Source organism: Nesoenas mayeri, assembly GCF_963082525.1.
Source record: "Nesoenas mayeri genome assembly, chromosome: 17".
Taxonomy (NCBI): Eukaryota; Metazoa; Chordata; class Aves; order Columbiformes; family Columbidae; genus Nesoenas; species Nesoenas mayeri.
The window spans coordinates 2,680,426-2,700,481 of NC_137565.1; positions in this window are offsets into that span (position 1 = coordinate 2,680,426).

The following is a 20,056-nucleotide window of genomic DNA, read 5'->3' on the forward strand; positions in this document are numbered from 1 at the left end:
ACTTCTTGTCTCCTTCCATCTCAGAGCTGACTCGTTTCTGCTCTTTGTAGAGTGTTTCTCTGTGCTCTATTGCTCCAACCACTTGTACATGGTAAGCTGAAAAATCACACAGTTTACAGAAGTGTATAAGCACAGATCGTTGTCATCTGCAGCTCTTGGGGTACGCTGGTTAGTGGTTGGGCAGCAATAATATTAATAACACGTTCTGGATATTGCAGACACGCTGTTTCCTTATAGCAGGACCTTTCAGACAAGAAAATTAGTAGCAACACTGGGATAATGGGTTGGCTGGTAATTGATGTAAATAGCTTGGTTAATGATTCTGCTAAACCAAAGTGGCATGTGATTGTAATGGAAATGCTACACTGGTTGGAAAACAAGATATTAATTTAGAACATAAGGACAAGAAGAAATAATGTTTGGGGATTGAGTAAAGGGCATTCAGCTTCTCAAGGCTCATTTCCTTTTTGTGTAGTACTCCATTAACCACAAGATGCTATCATGATTTTTAATGACCCTGATGTTTTTGCCTCAACAACTTTGTCTGGTAGACAATTCCAGACACCTATGATGGTTCACGTGATTGATAGCATGTTTCTTTGTGACTGCTTGGATTTCATTCTTTAATTTCACAGAAGAAACTCATTGGGAATCATCACCACAAAAGAAAAATTAATTATCTTCTGCCATCCTCATTGTAGTAGCAATTGGCTGGAATTGAGAAACATTTACGTGGATGCTCTACATTTAATGGCATTGTGTAATTTCATTTCTTTCTTACCGAACATCACTCTAAATCAATTTGTAAAGAGTACCTCCACACATTTCAAGGAACTTATTAGTGCTGGAGTTTCAAGCTTTTTGGATGAGCTGTTTCAGTCTGAGGGTAATTAAATCTCTCATGACAATTTAAACATTAGGGATGTTATTTTTCTCAAGAGGTGCCAACAGGCCAGAGATACAAGTAATAACATGTTAGTAAATTATATTCTCCCCTTGCTATTCTTTATTGTATACTTCTGTTTTCGAAACTATAGCACATGGTATTTTTGTATGCTGGAAAACTACAGCTTTATTAATGCAGATATTGAAAAAGATGTCCCTAGAAGTCCTGCATTTGCACCATTATGATGGAAAAATAAACATATTTCTATTTACATATTTATGATGCAGTATTGTCCAGAACTGCCAATCAGGTGTCATAAAAATCCTGTCAATGCAAATGTCTCTGTGTCCTTGCAACAGTCTGCCGCTGTTAATTAGTTGTACCTTAAAAATCCACCAATTGGGCATAATCACTCAAATATGTCAACTTTTAAACATTCAGTGATGGCCAGTTACCATAAGTCTCAAACCTGACCTTAATAAATCCTCATACATCAGCTGCTCCAAGAAAGTTTTAGGTATCCCCTCACAAAACCAGGGCTCTGATTGACAGTCCCTTGTACAAACCTCTTGCACATTCTTGCTGTGTTTAGATTTTCAATAATTTTAAAACATACTTTAATGTGATCTTAGGCAAGGAAGATTGCTGTAATTAATTAGATTTTGTCAGGAAACTCTTGGCATATTTCATTCTTTAGTGGACGATTCTGCCCATACTTAAAAACGTAGTGACCTTTACTGAACATCTGCTGATGAAAGTTTATCCACTTCTTGAGAGACAGAGGGAGGAAGAGAAGAGCTTGGAAGAAAAACTCAAGTTTTCAATCTGGAAATACATAGTGTAGGGTGTTCTGGCTCCTCTAAATGTCTGGAAGCTATTTTATTATTAGCATGGGACAGAAGCAGCAAGAAGTTGCTGAGAAATTGAATTGTTGTTCTCTGGACTTAGTGATGGGAAACAGCAAATGTATATGTTTTGAAACATATGCTGTGAATCTATGAAGGTGCAATTCTACTGCAATTTGGCACGTGTGTAAGAACGGGGTCCTGTGCATGAAACTCAAATGCATGCATGAGTTTGATGTTAACACTCTTTTGTTAGGACAGTTCTCGTGGTTTATTCTGCACCTGACCGTTAATTTACTCTCGTAGTTCACGTACAGGTACACCCTACTGTGACCGAAATGGACATAATTGTAGAATGAATAGATTTTAAAGGCCCATGTTTAAAGAATAAACCAAAACAAAACTCCCCAAACATATTTTCTGTGCCTGAACAAGAAATATTTTGTGAAGTAAACTGAAGCTGATATTATAAACAAGCATTGAACCTTCACATAACAGATTGCTTTATGATGAAATGAAGATCAGAAAATGGCAAACCCAATTTATTATCCTCTCTATGCATTATACGAACCATTTGGGTATTGACCTGAGGGTGAGGGTAGTTATATCTCATAAAAAGCAAAGGATTATCAAGCATACTGAAAAACACTGATATCGGAAATTGCTTTTTTATTAATCCATGCTTAAATTCCCTGTCTGTAATTCTTGTGACCTAAATAGTTGTTCAATGGGAAACATCAGTGCTCTGGAAACTGTGTGTGAGATCCTTTGCTTTCTTCTTTTGGAAAGACTACACTGCCTGCTACTTACACACCATTAATAATATATATCAAGTTTAGCATAAACTGTCTGCTGTTAAGTTGCTGGTGTTTTCAAACTACTGTCGTCAACAGACTTGGCGTGTAACAATCCTGTCCGTGGTTCTGCTCTGCTGGTGGCAGCTCTGGGTGCTTAGTAATGAATCGTTTGGGGTGAATGGAGCAACCACTGGCCAGAAAAGTAGATTAAAGTATTATATGATAAAATGGAAAAAGGAAAAGCAGGAAGAACTGTTCTTTTTCCAAGACTTGAAAAAGAAAACAGCACGTGGGCTGAAGCCGCTGGAGTTGGTGGCAGCCGTGTGGCTGACTGCAGCGGGGTTTGGGTGAGCAGGTGAATGTTACTATGCATGGTGATTATTTAGCACCCCGTTTCATTAGCATGAAGATTACTGAGGCAATATTGGTCACCTGCTGTTTCAGCAGTGAATTGCTTATATTTCCATGTTTCATAGGTTCATACCTGAACTATTTTGGCATTAATTGCACAAGAAGAGGATGGTGGGGATGAGCTGCCTGCACAAGTCAGCTGATTTTCAAAATCTTTTGAGTATGTGAAATGGGGGATTTGTAATAGGGAAATACCTCTCAAATACATGCAGATGGATTTCTGTGCGCTGGTGGGAGTGTGGTGGAGGGTATTACTGGAAGAATCAATTCTGGGCAAGTGAGGATATTTCCAAGAGCGCTGTTGTGCCTTAAGCAATCTTATAAATAGAAATTGTGTTTCCCACTGAGTTGGGAGCTTCTGTAAATTATATCCCAGGAACAGAAGAGGTAGGTATAGGATCTTAAAAACTATGTGGTAGTTCTTGAAAAAGCACGTTTGCTGTGATACCTTGGCAAAGTTTTGATGTACTTATTAGGAGTATATTCTAATCCCACCTGTGGTTTCTGCTGGCTCTGGTGTTCTTCACTGCCTGCTTTAAAGTGTTAGGGAGTGTTTCTGTGCATGCTGCTAAACAGGTGCCATCTATCACTTCAGAGGTGGGTGACGTTATTCCTGTGTAGAGATATATCTTGTAAAGCACTTTAGGATCCTTAGGGATGAAAGGCGCTATTTAAATCTGAGACTTTATTATTGTCTGTCCCCCTCTACAAATAAATCATCTCGTAAAATGACTGTGGAAGAAATTACTCATGCATAAATGAATTCATCCTGTTCTCCCACAGAGAGATGAGAAAAACTTTATAATAACTATCAAATTGTTTTACAACCAAAATATTGCAATGGTTGAGTGGTTTCCTACTTGTGACTTTGATAATGAATTTTTGAAAAGTAACAGAAAATGTTTCCAGAAATTGGAAAATAAGATTAGCATATCTGTTATGTAGGAGTCTTTGTTAAGTCAAGCTATTTCTTGTTTGGGTGATAATAGCTGTGCCTTTGTTAATTATTATTTCATATTGTCATTATTAGGCTATTAATAATTTATAGTAAAAGATGCTGCTTTTTGCTATGTAAATGTTTTCATTCTTATTCATCAATTCCTTATTCCATTATTAATGTGATTCATAATACATTACATTTAGGTTCTCTTATAGGAGAAGAGATATTTGCTACTATATTTTCCCTTTTGTTTGCATGTGAGGCAGAACGAGTGTGAAAGCAAGGGAGGATGCCCGAGAGTTTTTAGGGGATGTACCCACACCTCTAAAATGAGACAGAGGTATGATAATAGCTGAATAACTCTTATGTTCTCTTTGGTAAGTTGTTATTTCTATTTCATGATTTATCAGTCTGTTGTATCTGCCCTTTAAGTAAATGGCTGATAGGTTTCCTGAAGCGTATTACAGGTAGTGGGACTGTAATGTGGCTTTGCTATATTCAGAAAACCTTTGTAAGAGAATTTATCTCCAGTTTTCTCAGTTTGTCAGTGCTGTTTCGAGTTACCATAACCTGCTTTCTGGATAACTGTACCTGAGGAGTTTACAGGAAACCTATTGAATATCATTTTATTACACAATTTGGGGAGGAAAGAAAAAAATAGGGGGAAAAACCAATCACAACCAAACAAAAGCAGGGGTTACACAGTTAAAATGCGGTGGGTCTTTAGCAGATGAGAGGCTTTTGTCTGTAGGCTATTTCTTTATGTCTACCCCTGGTTGGTTTTGTTGCCATCTGGCTTTCCAGTCATGCATGATGGAAACTAGAAACAGAAGGAGGAGAAGTGGCCTAAAACCCCAGCACCTTTTGTAGCAATGCGGGCAGGGCTGGCACACTGAGGTTCTCAAAAGTGCCATTCTGAGGTTATTCCCGATTCTGCTGAGCTGGAAACACCCAGTGTAAAGTGCCTTTGGATTTGGGAAATGCTCTGAAACTTGGTTGCCTGCGTTAAGGCTTTGAGCTGTGCTGGTTTCCATTGTTGGGACGGGTGTATGTTCTGAGGCTTCTCATAACAATGGGCGAAATGCCAATATGTGAGGGAAAAGTCAACTGGAGTGTTATTGTATTACAGCTTATTATTGACACGACAAGGTTATTTGTCCTTTTATATGTAAATGGCGTGACTTCACTTTCTCTATTAGAGTCTGCGTGCATGAAAACTGGCTTAGTATTGTGAAGCAAATGCAATATCCATGGTCCTCATCTGACAGTACTATGATAACTCATAGTTTAATGCTCCAATACTTAGTGGTAAAAGCTGTACAGATTTAATTGTTCCCTTCCACATCCGTTCCTGTAGCACAACTAACTAATGCCATCCAGTGGTAATGGCACAGCATAAATGGAACGTGTCAGGCTTGCTTAGCTAGGGTTGAGCAGTGTTCATTGTTCGGCTATTGCAAAACTTAATTAACCTGAAAAATACACTAATGAGTGGTAAGTTGTTCATTCCAGCAGGTGGCGAAAGCAAGCAATATATGTCATAATAAGCGACTGTAAGACCTCTCCCATAGTTACAGAAAACCAACTTGTCAAGGTGGGCAAGATTGCCTAGTATTAAATTTAGAAACAAAATACTATGGCACCTAAGTTTCTACTGCAAAGAACATTATATAAATTTTGACAAGGTATTTCACAGCAGGTGGAAGCCCAAGGTGGGAGTTGGTTGTCAGTGGTGTTGTGTGTTAGATTCCTAATATGAAAAAATTGACTGGGATTTGGTTATTTCTGCCTCAAATGTGCTCGTATATGCAAGAAAAATATATCAGTTTTCTATTCACAAACTTTTGGGTGTCTCCAAGACTTCACTGTCCATAGCAATATCTAAATCTTCGGTGTTTTCTACATGAACAAATGGTCCTGCTCTACATTCTTAATGAATGCAAAGTACTTCGAATTTTGAGGAATTTGGTGTTTTGCTGTGGGGTTTTCAGCCGTCTCTAACAGGCACTGATTGCTGCTACAGTGTATTCCTTGCAATTTCTACAGCCCTTGTATGTACTGTGGAAATTATCCACTGCTGGAACCAGTGGTACAACTGAACCAAGGGTGAACGTGGTTTAACTGCAAGAGCAGCCAGCAGAAAATGGTTGTGGTGCTGAACCTTGGGTTTCGGAACTGACGGTAATCCCGGCTTGTTCTTGACCACACATGCTGAAAAATAACCTTTCTCAACAGCTCTGTTCTGTTCTTGTTAACACATGATGTCAGCAAAAAGGACACATTTTTCCTTCTGGAAGTGTTAGCTTTTGTTTACTTTGCCAAATGGTAACTTAGACAAACCAGTTAACTTGTACCGAATGCCCAAATTGAAGTATATCTAACCCCAACATTTTATATAAAATTAATTTTAACCCTTATTTTCAACTTTGTCCATATTTCTAAGCAGTGTAATAACAATGAGCGTTCACTACAGTAAATATTTTGGAAATTACACTTCAAAGTCTATCAGGAATAACCAAGACTGGCAGTAAATGCCACTCACATTTAATTGCCATCCACATTGATTGAACAGTGTGTCTGAAGCTAACTATAGAGTAAAAACCTTTTCTTTAGTGCCATCCATATAAATGTGGATCATTCAGTAGCTGGTTAAATAGTAAGTGAACTTTACATGCTAATATGTCCAGGTGTGTAGCGAGCTGCTGATGCAGCGTTTTACGCTGACCTATTTCAGATATGAACATATGTACAAAATTGAGGATGTAAATCTTTCAGCAACAGAAGAGATTCCTGCCCAAAGATGCCAGCCTTTTACTTTCTGTGCAGGAGTTTATTCTCTCCAATCATTCAGCAAAGCTTTGCAAGGTTTTAGTTTAGCTAATAGGTGATCTGAGACAGTCCGGTTAATTTTTACCTTAAACAAATGAAGTGATTCATATGAACTCTACTCCCAGCAGATCGGGAGGGTCATTTATGAGCACTTAGGGGCAGTAACCTCTTCCACGGGCACATCTGGATCTTGAAGGGAACATCTGTTCTCCAGCTCTGGCTCACTGCTATTGAACAGCTCGACATCCACTGCATCACAAGCAGAGACTGAACTATAAACTGGGATTTCTGAGATGGGCTCCTCTGCTCTTAATCCTTCTCCCAACTTGCAATTCCACAGTGCAGTGTTACGGCACGAAGATGTGTCTGGTCGTGTCATTCATCAGTATTTCTCTTGCTCCTGTCTATGCCTCGTGAGGAACCAAATACACACAACACAACTGCTGCATGTTAGAACCTGGCTGCTTAAAATATTTTGCCAAAAATGCTCAGAATCTAATGAAAGTATCCCAAAGATTAAGAGTACATTCTACCTAATAATTTGCATAGTCTAAGAAAGAAATGCTGTTTCTTTTGGACTATAGCCCTAAAAAAATAAACAGTGCATATTGTTTTGTTTTCTGCATGAAAACAACCACCCAGCACTGAATGTGAAAACAGAATTATTTCCATTATGTTTTGCCACTTATTGTGGAAGATGCAGTGTGCAGACTTAAAAAAAAGCCTGAATTATTTGTATAAGCTAAAAGGTCATGAGTGATTTTTCCTGCCAACTAATATCTATTGCCAAAAAAAAAAAGCTCTATTCAGACTGAAGTATATTAAAAATTTTTGACAGCACAGAAGACCTTTATCTGCCAAGGAACGGTGTTAATTATGCCACGCTGATTTAATCTCATAGAGACCTGGTGCATAATTTAAAATTCATACTGTTATTAATTTGCCAGGTATGCTTTACAGCCACCACATTTAAGAAAATGCAAGCGCTGCCATTGCTGATGAGTCTCCACCGTTTTGCAGGGTGGGGGAGTGAGTGTGTTTCTTTTAGTGGGGGTGGTGGGGTTTGTGCGTGGGGGTTTTTGTTGTTGGTTGTGGTGTTTGGTTTGAAATCTTTTTCGAGTCCCATTGAAAAGCCCTTTGGCAGAGCGGTGAGCTGGGAATTGCGATGGCTGGGGCGCCGCGCAGGGCTCTGTGCTGCAGGTCGCAACATCGCATGGGGAGTGCACCAGCAGCTCGTGGGCTTCTCTGCCGTAGCATGTACGCAACCTTTAAGTGGTAAAACTTGGTTATTCTAGAGAAGCCTGTCACACTGTGATACCAAAAAAATACTTGGGTGTCAATTTTTAATTCGGGGGGGGAGGGGGGCGTAGTTGATTTGACATATAGAGGCAATTTGGTCTTTTGTTTTTCTTCCTCAAATGTTCTCTGTTGAACCAGTAAACACCTATAATTTCTGACAAGGTCACTTAATTGTCAGCAGTGCTGGCTGAAAAAGAGCTGCCTTATCTCTGTTGCTTCTGTTTTTTCCGTGGAGCTGAGCATTACTGAAAAGTCTCATGCGTGTTCATTAATTACTATTCAGAAGGCCGTCTTAGTGCGTGCAGGCATTTTACCTTCCTTAAGATTTGCTTGTCATTACAAGTGGATTATCTCTGTGTTAAACATCTATCTCTCTGGTGTGCCAGCCCCCTAAAGATAGCAAGTTTGAAAAAGGAAGGTAAGCAAACAGTTTAAAAAACCCCAAATAATAGGTGTAGATGGACATGGGGAGAATGAAACAACGCAGAAGAAAATTAAGGGAGCTTGGTTGCTGTTAGCTTGTCTTTTATTTCTCTAAGGACTGAGGAAGAGGAGTGGTTTGTGTTTAAAGTTCCAGACTATGGCTTGGGAGCTTCAGATTCAATTTCCACCTTCATAATGAATGTCTTATGAGACGCTGGGCAAAACATTAATTCTCGTGTCTCATTGCCTCATCTGTACAGCAGGGATAACCTCCCTTGTAGCCACACTCCTCATGTTACCAGCTTGACGTAGCTGAGGTGTCTGTATTAAGTGCACCTTATGCAAGTTAAGGATGGAGCTCTAGATGTCATAAAAATAAAATGTAGCTTGATCAACTGCTGGTGTAAAGTATTGTAGAACAGAAGTAGTGCCAGACATTTACATGTCCTAAAATAAGTGGCCACATTTGGTCTCTCCCTCCTCCCCGTCCATCTTTTGTTCTCTGCCAACCACATGTCAAGCAGTGGAATCAGCCCAGAGATGGTCTCTCCAAAGCTTTCTGCTTGGGCATGGTGTTGGTGTCCAAATTATTTGGAACTGGGTCACAAGCAGACTCTCGGATTGCTCTGGATAGTTGCAAAAGCCTTCTGCTCAGTGTACAGCTGTGCTTAAAAAAAAAAGGACGAAAAATACTGGCTAATATGCAAAAGAGAACAGAAAATTATATGGTGTCATTATAGACACAGACAGAAACAAGCCTTACACATTAGGAGATGCTGATTTCAATAGAATTGTGTAAAATTACAGTTCTGGTGAATCAAATGATGTATTTCAGATCTCATTTTATTCCCTTCTCCATCCAAAGGGGAAAAAAACATCCTAAACAAACAGCTTCCCTATGAAATTAGGTTGAAAAGGAGTAAGAATGTTATCCTAGTGGAGAACCTCATAAAATAAGAATGTATAAGAGGTATGCAAAATAATACACAGCATGCACAAGGAAACTCCTGTTTACCCTTTCTCATAATACAAGGACAAGTGAGATGACTCACTTACAAATTTTTTTAAAAGTCTAAAAGGAATCAGATTTTTTTACACAAAGAAAATTTGCCCTGTGGGACAGATAAGGGCTTAGTAGGATTCCAAAAGGATTAGACATTTGTATGGGTAATCAGAACATCCACAGCTATGCTAGATAAGATTACAGAAGGGGAAAAAAAGATATAAGCACTCCTGCTTCAGGGCATCAGCCAATTACTGATACAGACAGAAATTTTCCAGTGGAATATTCTTCCCCTGGAAAATGCCTCTTTGTAAAGTACAAGTATCATGCAGCAATCTGTTCGTGTCAGTGAATCTTCTAATGGATTCTGCTTCCAAACTTGCTTATCTCACTTCTTGGCAACTTACTCAGGACTGGCAGTCGGGAAACTTGAGGGGTATGTTGTAGAACAGTCTTCTGGCGTGTCAGCCACTCCTCCCAGCTTGGTGTCATCAGCAAACTTGCTGATAGTACACTCTATTCCCTCATCCAAATCGTTGGTGAATATATTGAATAATATAGGCACCAGCACTGACCCCTGAGGCACTGCACTAGATACTGGCCTTCAGCTGGACTCTGCCCCATTGACCACGACTCTCTGGCTTCTTCCCTTCAGCCAGTTCACAGTCCACCTCACTACCCGCTCATCCAGACCGCACTCCCTCAGTTCAGCTGAGGATGCTGTGGGACACTGTGTCAAATGCCTTACTCAAGTCAAGGTAGATCACGTCCACCACTCTGCCATCATCCATCCGTCTTGTTATGTCCTCATAAAAGTCAATGAGGTTGATGAAGCACAACTTCCCCTTGGTGAAGCCATGTTGACTGCCCCTAATGACCCTCTTATCCCTGATATGCCTTGAGATGGCACCAAGGAGAAGTCATTCCATCAGTTTCCCAGGGATGGAGGTGAGGGTGACCAGTCTAGAGTTCCCCGGGTCCTCCTTCTTGCCCTTTTTGAAGACTGGAGTGACATTTGCTTTCCTCCAGTCCTCAGGCACCTCTCCCGTTTCCCAAGACTTGACAAAGACAATGGAGAGCAGCCCAGCAATGACCTCAGCCAGCTCCCTCAGCACCTGCGGGTGCATCCCATCCAGACCCATGGATTTATGGACGTCCAGATTGCCTAACTGCTCCCTAACCCAGTCCTCATCAACCCAGGCAAACTCCTCCATTGTCCTGCCTTCCCCTGGGGCCTCAGCGGTGCGGGATCATCAGAACAGAGACAAAGAAGCATTCAGTAACTCTGCCTTCTCTGGATCTTCTGTCACAGGGCACCCACCTCGTTCATGAGTGGCCTACACTGCCTCTGCTGTTAGTTTTATCTGCCACGGATTGGAAAAAGCTCTTCCTGTTGTCCTTGACCCCTCTCGCCAGGTTTAATTCTAAGGAGGCCTGAGCTTTCCTAGTTACATTGGATAATTTCCTATTACATTGGATAATTGCTTTAAGTGCTTTTAGATCTAAGCTGCTAAAAGGTTACCTGTGTAAAAGAAAAGCAACTGTACTAAAATATGGCATGAAACAATAGAGAACTCAGGGGGAAGAAGAATCTGGTACAGTTGCAACAGACATTTTTGGCAACAATTTCATGTAAATCTCTTAAATGAGTACAGGTACTTAATAGGCAATTAAAAAGACAGCCAATGTAAATGAATTAATAGCTGACTCTTAAAATGCATTAGCTGCTATATAATTAATAGGAAATTATAAAGGAAATAAATACTTGCTTACAGCCTTATTAAGATCTGAAAATTACATCTTAGTCTGAATTGATTGGGATGATAAAATATGCAGGGGAAAATGTGGAAAGCACAGTTAAATACTTGCCAAATCTCAGCAAAATTTCACTAATGTGCAATCACCGTTCCGTATTTCAGAATACTTACACAAATGACATTGAGAACGTTTGGATGTAGGTACTGGGGGAGGACTCTCCCAGCCCTGTGGGAATGGGGCCAGCGGTCAGGAATGGACTTCAGTAGTCTAAGGTGGAATATCTCATGCATTATTCAATTAGCTCAGTAATAAATTAACTGCTACATAAGCTCATTATCAGTCTTTGGTGTCCTAATAGTGTATAGCTCCGCGACATGCCCATCCATATACCACATTTAACTTCATTTTTTATCTCCAGCCTTACTGAAGCAGATAGTTTGTTTGGCTTTCGAAGCGGTATTGTGGCTCACAGTTAAATGCAACTTCTTGTACAGTAGTCACTCAGGTATTAGAGGTCAGGACTTTATAATACTTTCTATAAATATTGTGTCCTTTGTCAAATTATGAGTATGCACTCTTGGAGCACCAGCTATCCGGTACAGACTGCAAGGGTGTGCAACAGGGCTCTGATGGGAGCTGGCAGCTCTAATACAAATAGTGTCATGATGGCAAAGTAACTTCCAGGACTGTCAGTCTGGACATATTGTTCACATCATCTCAGTGGATTGCATGAAGACTGAACATTTTTATGCTCATATTGAAATCAGTCTTTGCCAATTTATTAGGATTGCAAATTCATTACTAATACTGCAGTAGTTTCTGATAGTCTTTATCTCTTCTAGCTTATTCCACAAACATTTATGTGACATGAAAAGTACTAATTCCACACAATCTTTGCTAAAGCCTCTATCTTTTAAAATATAATAAATTGCCACATACAAAAAGATCAGAATAGGAAGGATTTCTGGTACCGATCACTCAGTATGTATGTGAGACTTTGCTTCTAGCTTCACTCAAAAATAAAATGCTATGCTAAAGTACCATAATAATCTCTTCTCAGCACTTATTTGCTTCTCTCAAGGCTGCACAAATGGTTTCAAAAGAAGGGAAAATGTCTTACTGAAAAAATAGCACCTTTTCATATTTCCCTTTTTTCTTTTCCTGACTTATTTTCAGATAATGAGTGAAAAGTAAATATATACAAACACACTGCTCTGTGCCTATTTTGAAACAAACCTCTTTTATTTTCAGAAAGCAGCTTTTTATGCAGCAGAATCAAGGAGATGATGTTTTTTTCCTAGAGCTATCTTGACAAACTAGTGCAATACATTTAGGGATGTGGAAGCTTATAAGAAAAAAGATGCTGAGAGCCGAGTGTTTGTTAGGGTTTTTTTAACTTATTTATTTTTTTTACAAGTGAAGGTGTTGGAAAACTGTACTTACACTTAGTCTTTCCACCATATCCTTTTATATTCATTTTCAAGACACAAAGTTTCTTCAAGGATGACTGACCTCGTAAGAGCCTTATTTGAAGTGAAACGTTTTGGTTAGAAGCTGTGAGTGTTTTAACAATCAACAACGGGCCAACACAGAGACCCTCCTGTCATCTTCATAAGTTCTCTTTCATGACGTTACTCTTGATGTTATACAGATGTAAAATCCTTAGATGTCAGGTGTAAGGTTGAGCTACAAGTTTTCAGACATCGCCAGCTGAGAAAGCTGCAGCTTTTTCTATCCAAAACCTTGGAAAGTTTTGCTGACCTTCTCTGGTCAAGTAGCTCTTATCCTGGTGCGAGTGATGTTCCATTCTTCTTTTAGATCCTCTTTTCTTCCATAAACTGCATCCTATCTCTGTTCAGTCTCCGTAAGACTCTACAAAACAATATAGATTCAATTTTACAGCAATGGTTTTTTGACCTTTAGTAATTGTTACCAAAGCTGAGTTAAAGATCAAATGAGGGTTTTCAGTATCTTCCCTTAGTCACGGATACTGAGCAATTTCCAAGTGATGGATCAACCACCAGACAGCTTTGCGGTCTGGATTGCTGATTAAAAGGAGCCCTGGACTTCCACAAGACATGGCTCAGACTATGGCAGAGAAGAAAAAATGCTTCAAATTACCAGAAAAACAAGTTCATTTCAATATTTTTAACCATGCACTGTATGGATTATCCAGTGATAACTATTTGCATAATAGAAATGGACAAAAAAAAAGCCATGGAAGAAGCTGTAAATATTTCTCAAAGCCTCTCAGGTTATGTCATCAAGGCAGCAGCAGGAATGAGTGTTTTCACTAGAAGGTTAAACGTAAAGTGCTCGCCTATGGATTATATTTACCCTGAACTTTGTACTGATGAACAAGCCCTGACCTTTTCCTTTTAATTCTTCTAATTCCCATATCCTCTTACAGAAACAGTTCCATTCTCTCTGTTCTCCTCTCTGAGCTGCTTCAGTTCCACAGGATCCCGAGCACTCTCAGCAGCAGGAGCATCCGTACAGAAAAGAGCAGATGCCATTTCAAAGCAGCTTTGCTAAGACATCTTGGAAAGCAACAGGGAAAAGCTGCCAGGAGGTTGCCAGCTCCTCCATGGCAGTGCCACTGACTCTCAGAATACGCCAAGTGCATTTTTCTGGTGAAGTGCCCATTTCTCAATCTATAGTCTTGGATTAGATCACATTTGGCCAAAAGAACTCGCACAGTTCTGTCAGTGTCCCCAGAGCTACGCTGATTTACAGTAGCCACTCTCATAAAGAAGAATAAATGTGGAAAAATAACTTTATCCACTTGTAACTTGAGCTATATATATTTTATAGATTTTTATCCACCTTATTTTCCTAGGGCTGTAAGAGAGGTGGTTGTGTTCAGGTTTTTTGGGTTTGTTTTGGTCCGGTTTTGGTTTTTTTATAGAGCTGAAATTCCCATTTGCTCGGCAGGCTGTTCTCTGCTCCGATAGTCCCCTCTGCTGCTGGGATGCTTATGGGAGCTGATTTAGCCTGAGGTTCTGGACTGATGTGTTTATACGTCATAAAACTTGAAGATGACTTCATGCTTTTTCTCTCTTTAATTTTCCTCCAAGTGTTTTGCATCATTACAGGCCTGGTATCAGGATCTCTAAACTCATGTATCTGTGTGACAGGGTCTAAATTAATCTCGTGGAGCCACCGGGGTTGGGTGCTGTGCAAAGGTGGTGCAGCCTGCCCATGCAGTACAGACAGCGCCTGGGCATAGGAAGAGCCACCTCCTTGCTTACACCTGCAGATATCCCATGCGAGCCAAATATACCAGAATTTTTTCATATTTCCATAGCTTTCTACCTTCTCTTTTTGAGCTTACACTATTCTAGTCATCCTGCTGCAGCACTGTCCATGCTAGAAATCTGCCAGTCATAGTGCACTTTTTCACTGCTATAAGTAAGACAATATCTCTCCTTTGTTGCACAAAGGTGTTAATAAATGTCTGGATTTGAATTAAAAGGTGATAATGGAAAACAGAGACCCCAATGTGTCAGTCGTTCTGATGCCTACAAAACACCATCTGATGTCTCAGACATTCCAAAACAGCTGTACGGGAGCTGATGGAAAACTCATTTATAAGAACAAATCCTGTCATCCAGCTCCCATAGCACTACTCTTATCTCCCATGTTTTGTATCCTCCTTGGTCTTTCATGTAGTAAGGTCTTCAGGGCAAAGATTATGTGGACAGTAACAGTAGTGGTCTAATAGTATTTGGCAACTGTAGATATTATCATAAAGATAATGATTTAAATGCCTCCGCCAATATAATTAGACTCTTAATACTACCAAGAGACTATAAATCTAGTCAGTAATTGATGCTTTATATTTATGGCATTCAGGCGTTCATTTGTTTTGTTTCAGTATTTTCTAGGTCAAAAATTTTAATCTGAATTGATTTCCCATAATGACAAATCACCAGTGTCATTGCTGATTTCACTGGGATGTGTTCAACCTCTTTCAAGATTAAGATGTGCCTGGATGCCAAACTAGTACATCATGTACCTTAGTGAATAATGGAATATATTCCATATGTGGGTACGCTCATGATTTGTCATTGCTTTGCTAGCCCTAGTGACGCCTATGCTTTTCATTACAGTCTTGTGTACAATTTTACCTTAGGTATGTAAAATTAATCCACTCTTTGTCATCACATATTCTGAGTCAAATCAGAAGCCAAACCTGAACTGTACTTCTTAATTTCTATATACATACAGAAATATAAAAACTCACTGATGCACGAATTTCAGTCACACAGAACTGGCTTTGTTTAAAAGGAAAGGTACTTTCATTGAGATTTGCTCAATATCAGGGCTGTTCAGTGAGTTGAATAAACCTTGCTGCTTTTCAGCTTTCTGCAATCATATTAAATACAAAACTGACAATTTCTCCTTCCAGATGTTTATCTGGGAAATCTTGTCCATGGAGAAAAATAGAATAGTTGCCACTGTTAACCCTGTCTATTCTAATGTTTGCAAAGAGCCTCCGGTTTTTACATCTTTTTTCAGTACTTGAAATTCTAAGTGAACTTGAACCAGTTGATGGGACGTTCATGCACTTGGTGTCTGCCTGGGGCAGTTTTGTACAGGAGGTTACAATAGTGGTTGCCAGCCCTTCCCAGATTAGCATGGAAGGAAATACAGAACCTTTGCATTAGGATCAGCCATGCCGATTATCCCTTGAGCAAATGGGCCTCTTCTAATATCCATGTGTAGGAGGGAACTCCAGCAACTAGTTCCCAGTCAGCCTAGCCCTGCTGAGCAGAGTCTGGATAATAAAGCACCCAAAGTTGTGACCTGTGAAAGAAGCAAATTAATGGAGCCATCACAACTGCAGGCAGCTGTCTGTAATTTCATGTCGGCATCGTTGCTTCGCGCTCCGGAGGTACCGCGGCAACCTGTTGTAGTGTGAAACCTGTAATTACTTCGTGTACAGAGCTGAAGAAAAGACAGGTCACGCTGACGTTAACGAATCAGGCTCTGCTAGACAAATGGGAATGGTGACTTGTGAGCCCCGGGCCCCTGTGACAAACACACCACTACATTGAGCTTTCATTTACTATCCCGGGAGTTGCAGCACCTGTTAGCATCCAGCTGCCTTCGGGCTGTCAACAGTTCCATGCCTGGTGTTTAAATCAGCTCCGCTTAACGCTCATGGTCTGTGAGATCCCACCCCATGTATTAGGTTTTGCAAGGACTTGCAGGTGTATTTCCTAAAACACCGCTTTGGTTTGGATGCAGCAGTGCGATGGTAAACCTTTCTAGTTCCTTTTTCCTATCTGTAGCTAGATAAATTTCAGATTGTGTAAATCATTTATGCACTTTTTATTTATATGATTGCAAGGCACAGTCAGATTCTTTCATGTTTGTTTAAAGCATTGAAATGGCAAAATTTATTGAGTTCAGTTAAACTTTTCCTGATCTATGCCAGTGTAGTTGAGAAGCAAATTAGAACCTCCATGAAGTAAAAAATTCCCAGGATAAGTATCTTCTATTTCAGTCACTGTTCTCGCTGTTAATATATTTTCCATTATCCGAGCAGCAAAATGATACCTTTTCATTTAAAATTGCAGGTCCTGACAGAAATGTGTATCATTGGGCTTTAAGAGATGTTTTAAAATCTGTACTTGTAAAACTAGCATTCGTATTTCTTTTACCATCACAAGCTGTAGGTTCTCTTAAGAAATCAATACTTCTTCATTTCATGGACTTTTGTACTTGGCTCTCAAAATAACTGCAGTAAGAGAATTTTTTGCTTTAAGACTTCTTAAAAATGTTCTCCCTGTAATTCTGACTGGTTCTCATACAGTATCTTCATGAGCCTCCCCCTTCTAATCAGCTCAAGTATTTACTGACTAAATAATTAGTACTACTTCTTGCTGTCTTCATGGGTCGCACAGAATTAGTGTTCCCCTCACCACTTAAAAACAGGTTTACTAATTTGTTAAAGGCTCTGAGATATGGTATGTTTAAGTTGTAAGAACTTCTCAAGTGAGGGTTTAATAGTGGGAAAATGAACGTGGACTTTGCTTTCCAGCCTTGAGAACACCCTCATCCCCAGGAGCAATCCCATGTCAGGTCTAAGGCTGAGGTTCAGTGATGCTTTTGGGCTCAAAAGAGCTGGGGGGGTCTGTCTGTCCCTCACAGCGCCCCAGTACCCGGCTAACAGCACGTGCTCCCATAGGCATCCATCCATGTGAATACAGACATCGCCAACCTCTTTTGAATCATTTCAGGTTGTGGCAATATTAATATCCTATGGCAAGGAGCTCTACCGATTATTATCCATTGAGTAATTTGAAGTTCTTGGTCCTAAAAGCTGCGTGACAGTGAATTATGTAGGCCGTTGACAGACTTTTTAGATGTGTTTACTTCAATTTCATCAGTTTTCCCATTCTTGGAAAAGATTAATAGGGACTCTTAAAACATTTTATGAGTCTCGTTCATTTCCTTTTAAAATAATACAAAGCCAAATAAAACAGTGCATTATTTTCCTGCAGAAATCTTCCTGGGTTTTTTTACAATATTTTCATTGGTTTTCCTTGGCCTCTTTCAGCTCTGCATTTTTTGACAAGAGGTATGACAGCTGTAGCAATCAAGGGGTTTAATATTGATTATTATCAGCTATTTTACAGCTCTATGCTCAGAACAATTTGCTAGAAACTAAGCAAAGAACTAATACTGAGGCTGGAAATAGTAACAAAAAATGTGTCATCGTGTCCCTTGGGCAGTAAAAGAGGTTAATGTCATGAAGACAAAACCACCATTTTAGTAGGAAAGCCTTTCCCTTTTCATTTAATAATGAACTTCCAGTCACATGCCAAATGCTTGTGTTGTTTTCATGCTGCTCAAAAGGAGATGCCACATCTTTGAAGCTTCCCCAAATATTTGAAAACCTCCATCTCTGTGATCACAAAGAATTGCTTGAGACTGACAGCTCTGGGCAAACATGAAAAGAAATCAATTACAAAGCAGCTTGGCAAAAAAATGGAACTACGAACAATTATTTGTCTGTCTGGCAGAAATTTAAGGGCTCAGTTTTCCACTGAGTTATGCTTGATTCTGATCATTCTAATTATATAAAAGGTAAGAATGTGATGTATTAGTAGACTGTTCCTACTGTGGGCAGAGCTGGACGATCAATCAGGTGATCGGGATTTAGTTTCCAGCTCTTCTGCTGATGTGCTGCATCATCTCGGGCAGCTCATTTTGTTATTTCCGCGTCTCAGTTCCCTGGTATATAAATCAGCGTGGTGATGCCTTGTTTTACCAAGTCCTTTCATCTGTTAAATGAAAACTACACTCTGATTTTAAAACAAACAAACAAAAACCCCACACACTTCAAAATCACCAGGATGTATGGTAGAAAATTAATGTGTATAACTGCTCCTACATGAGAGGACAAGAGTGCAATGGGTTCCCAGAATCCCAGAATGTCAGGGGTTGGAAGGGACCTGGAAAGCTCATCCAGTGCAATCCCCCCATGGAGCAGGAACACCCAGATGAGGTTACACAGGAAGGTGTCCAGGCGGGTTGGAATGTCTGCACAGAAGGAGACTCCACAACCCCCTGGGCAGCCTGGGCCAGGCTCTGCCACCCTCACCATGAAGAAGTTGCTTCTCATATTTAAATGAAACCTCTTGTGTTCCAGTTTGTACCCATTACCCCTGTCCTATCACTGGTTGTCACCGAGAAGAGCCTGGCTCCATCCTCCTGACACTCACCCTCTCTTTGAAAAAATATAACTGCAAATTAATAAAAATCATTGCTATGTTAATAATCATATGGGGTAAGACAATGATATTCACTTTGTACCTATGGACTAGCAGAAGCCAGCAGGCAAGTTATTAAATAAGAAAGCCACAATTTCTTGTTTTGCAAAGAGAAGTCATAAAATTTTGCTCTTTTAGACTTCCTTGGAGACTATCAAGCTATCGCAGTAGAGCACTTTACTTCATCAAACTGTTCTGCACTTATTTTTATAGCTGTTTGCCTTTGTTTTTTGTGTCGTGCACCTTTAAACCCCGAAAGGCTATGCTGTCTGCAGAGATGCCTGGGTGCTGGGGGTCCGGGCGGCAGAGCCAGGGACACCCCCTGCAGGCAGCGCTTTCAGGAAAAGCTCCATTTTGTTCTGGTTTTCCTCTTGTTGCTCACATCAAAGTCATTCAAACTGAAAATAGCCGCTGAACTTTAGTTCTGTAGAAATCTGGCACAGAGAAATCAGCAAAGGCTTTTTCACATTTTACTGAATTGTTTCCTTCCAGCAGTATGATATTCAGGAGTATATTCTGTATATAAGAAATTTGATGGCATTAGCTAAATTTATCCCATCATAATGGCATTCATTAATAAGCCATTGTGTTTTCTTGATGATAGTTAGTGGTGATTAGTACCTGGATTTTCTTTTGCAGTCTACCTAAGAATCAATTGTGACATTGGTTTAATGGATTAGTGTGGATTTATCAGACACATGCCAATAAAGCAATTGCTTCGCCTCCAAGTACTATCAATCTCTCCTGTAATTGCCAAGCCCAGTAAGTAGCTGCAGCGGTGATAACAGCATTGTGAGCTAATTCCTTTTCACATCACAAGCCATTCAGCAGAAACTGCCTCTTTATTATTCTTTCTTCATGTGTTGAGCCTATTGACTGTTAATCTGGATTAACAATGGTGAGTGGTGACAATAAATTCTAATATTTTTCCCTTTTAACACTCCATTAGGTGATGTCGATTGTCTGAATACCTTCCCTGTTCACAATACAACGCTGAAGTCACTATTGTTCTGGTCCTTTAGAAATTACATTCTTTAGGGAAAAGGAAAATTATTTGTATGTAGATATTTTGTGCTCCTAG